The sequence below is a fragment of the Lactuca sativa genome, chromosome 9, assembly GCF_002870075.4.
Source record: "Lactuca sativa cultivar Salinas chromosome 9, Lsat_Salinas_v11, whole genome shotgun sequence".
Lineage (NCBI taxonomy): Eukaryota > Viridiplantae > Streptophyta > Magnoliopsida > Asterales > Asteraceae > Lactuca > Lactuca sativa.
The window spans coordinates 3267253-3271293 of NC_056631.2; positions in this window are offsets into that span (position 1 = coordinate 3267253).

A 4041-nucleotide genomic window follows, 5' to 3' on the forward strand; every position below is an offset into this window, starting at 1 on the left:
CAGAGGGGACATAAAAAGTCCCAGTGCCCGAGTTTAGCTTCTACGGGGAAGGTGTCAGCACCTGCTCCTGCTACTTTGAGGATTACGGATGGCCGTCAGGGCCGGGTCGAGATACCGGTGGCGAAGAGTAGGGATTTTCAGCTGACGGTAGAGGAGGCGCGAGCGACTCCTGATGTGGTGACAGGTATGTATCTTTCCTTTATCTCTACATTTATTATTGATTGTTTCTTATGGTTATATGTTTTGTATAGGGTCGTTCTCAGTAAACGGCATTTCAGCTACAGTGTTGTTTGATTTGGGGGCTACCCGGTTATTCGTCTCCCTTGCACTTAATAGGAGGTTTAGCAAAGCTCCAGGGGAGCTAGATTGTCCACTTGAGGTTGAGATAGCAGCTGATAGGACCGTTAGGGTTGCAAGGGTGCACAGAGGGTGTTCCCTACAGTTATTCGATGAGCAGTTTCCGGTGGACTTGGTTCCTATTCCCTTGTGAGGGAATAAGGTCATAGTAGGCATGGATTGGTTGAGCCCCAATGGGGCGGTGATAGATTGTGAGCTGCAGTTGGTGAGGGTTCGCACTCCCAGTGGGGGAGAGTTAATGATTCAGGGCGAGAGGCCACAGTGCGAACCAGTTCTATGTTCAGCGACGAGAGCGAGGCGCTATTTTCAGGAGGGTTGTGCCGGTTATGTCGCCTATGTTTTAGATGCCCGGGAGAAGGGCAAGACAATAGTTGATGATGTTCCGGTAGTGCGAGACTACCCGGATGTATTTCCAGAGGATTTGCCGAGAATACCTCCCGAGAGGCAGGTCGAGTTCGGGATCGACCTAATCCCTGGTGCGGCTTCGATAGCTAAGGCACCATATCGGTTGGCTCCCCCAGAGATGCAGGAGTTGTCTACGCAGCTGCAAGAGCTGCTAGACAAGGGATTTATCAGGCCGAGGAGTTCGCCCTGGGGTGCACCGATTTTATTCGTGAAGAAAAAGAACAGGTCGCACCGTATGTGTATAGATTACCGGGAGCTGAATAAGGTAACGGTGAAGAACCGTTACCCACTTCCGAAGATAGATGATTTGTTTGATCAGCTTCAGGGAGCGTCTTGGTTCTCCAAGATTGATTTACGCTCCAGATATCACCATATGCGAGTCAGAGGTGAGGATGTACAGAAGACTGCCTTCAGGACCCGATATGGTCATTATGAGTTTGTGGTGATGCCGTTTGGGATCACCAACGCTCAAGCCGCGTTCATGGACCTCAAGAACAGCGTGTGCAGGCCGATGCTGGATCGGTCTGTGATAGTATTCATAGACGATATCTTGGTGTATTCCAAGACTCAGGAGCAGCATAAGGAGCACCTGAGAGAGGTTGTAGAGGTCTTGAGCAGGGAGAGACTTTTCGCGAAGTTCTCCAAGTGCAAGTTCTGGTTACGCGAAGTGCGGTTCCTTGGTCACCTCGTCAACCAGAAGGGTATTTTGGTAGATCCGGCCAAGATTGAGGCCGTGATGCAGTGGGAGGTCCCGAAGTCTCCATCTGAGATTCGGAGCTTTCTAGGTTTGGCAGGGTACTACAGGAGGTTCATTCAAGATTTCTCCAAGATAGCAGTACCGCTCACCCGAATGACTAAGAAGTCGTTGGTGTTTCGCTGGGGGCCTGAGCAGCAAGCAGCATTTGAGAACCTCAGGCAGAGATTGTGCGAGGCACCGATTCTTACCCTGCCAAAGGGAGTAGAGGATTTTGTGGTTTATTGTGATGCTTCGATCACAGGTATGGGAGCAGTGTTGATGCAGCGAGGCCATGTGATAGTTTACGCCTCGAGACAGTTGAAGCCTCATGAGGCTAATTATCCTACGCATGATTTAGAGTTGGGGCAGTGGTGTTTGCCCTCAAGATTTGGAGACATTACCTTTACAGGGTCCGTTGTACCATTTACACGGATCACAAGAGCTTGAGGTACCTCATGGATCAGCCGAATCTGAACATGAGGCAGAGGCGTTGGTTAGATGTGTTGAAGGATTACGACTGTGAGATCTTATACCACCCAGGGAAGGCCAATGTAGTGGCCGACGCCCTGAGCCGCAAGGCAGCAACGGCCCCGATCAGAGATATTTGTTTGAGGATGACAGTGATTACTCCATTGTTGGAGCAAATCAAAGAGGCGTAGGCCGAGGGCCTCAAGGAGGAGAGACAGAAATGTGAGAGGATTGTGGGCCGAGTAGCTTCTTTTGACTACGATAGTTGGGGATTGTTGACTTTTCATAGGAGAGTATGGGTACCGTACTGGGGCGGAGTACGGCAAGTGTTGATGGACGAGGCTCATAAGTCTCGATTTTCCATCCATCCAGGGGCGACGAAGATGTATAGAGATCTTCGACCTTATTATTGGTGGCCCTGCATGAAGTGGGATGTCGCCTAGTATGTGGAGAGGTGCGTGACCTGCAGGAAGGTGAAGGCAGAACACCAAATACCTCATGGCAAGATGCAGCCGTTAGACATTCCAGTATGGAAATGGGAAGACATCACCATGGATTTCATCACAAAGCTTCCCAGGACTGCCCGTGGAGTGGATTCTATATGGGTTATAGTGGATCGGTTGACGAAGAGTACTCATTTTATACCGCTCTCGGAGAGTATATCAGCAGAGAAGTTAGCTGATATTTATGTGAGGGAGGTGGTGGCACGACATGGAGTGCCTGTTTCAGTGGTGTCAGACTGAGATGTCCGTTTTACTTCCAGATTTTGGAAGCGGTTTCATGACGAGATGGGTACTCGTCCCCATTTTAGCACCGCTTTCCATCCTCAGACAGACGGGCAGAGCGAGAGAACGATTCAGACTCTCGAGGACATGCTGCGGGCATGTGTTTTAGACTTCGGTGGCAGTTGGGATACGTATCTTCCGTTAGCGGAATTTTCGTATAACAACAGTTACCACGCGAGTATTGATCGACCTCCTTTCGAGATGCTCTATGGGAGGAAGTGTAGGATCCCGATTTGTTGGGGCGAGGTCGGTCAGTGTGTCATTGGGAGCACCGAAGTGGTGCTCAAGACGACATAGTTGATCCAGCAAGTACGCAGTAGGCTGCAGACTGCTCAGAGTCGGCAGAAGAGTTACGCCGACAGGAGGCGATCAGACTTGGAGTTTCAGGAAGGCGACATGGTCCTCCATAAGGTATCACCTTGGAAGGGTGTCATCAGATTTCGGAAGAGGGGCAAGTTGGGCCCCAGGTTCATTGGTCCTTTTAGGGTTCTGGCCCGGGTGGGTCGAGTTGCTTACCGGTTGGATCTTCCGGTAGAGCTTAGCCAGATCCACAACACTTTCCATGTTTCCCAGTTGAGGAAGTGTTTGGTGGATGAGTCAGCAGTTGTTCCCTTAGAGGACATTCAGGTTGATAGCAGCCTGAATTATATCGAGAGGCCGGTCGCGATTTTGGACCGAAAGACAAAGACCTTCAGGAACAAGGTAATTCAGCTAGTGAAGGTGCAGTGGCAGCACCGGAAGGGTTCAGAGTGGACGTGGGAATCAGAGGAGGAGATGCGGGAGCATTACCCGAAGTTATTTTCAGATTGAGTGGCAGCAGACTTTGAGGACGAAGTCTAATTCAAGTGGGGGAGATTTGTAACGATCGTTTCCGAGGTATAAAAGTTATTTAATTCTTCAGTTTAGTTTGGGCCATAACTGAATTAATATTGTGAGTGGACCTTTATTTTGGGCCGAAGAGTAAGCAGCCCATAAGCCGTAAACGGGGCGTAACGCCCCCTTGTACGCTGGGCGTACTGCTTAAATGAAACGCGGGGAGGCAGAGCGTACGCGCAACGTACCTTAAGGTACGCCCAGCGTACATGACCAGGTGGAAAACCCTAATTTTAAGGGTTGACGCGTATTTAAACCCCATTATAGCCTCCCATTTGGACTCCTCACTTATCATTCACTCCAGAGAAACCCTAGATCGTCCCCTTTGCTCCTTGTTTGTGTGTGTTTGATCTTTGAGCTTATTTTGTGAAGAAGGAGGAGAAGAGAAGTGGAAGAAGAAGAGCTTGAGCACCTTGA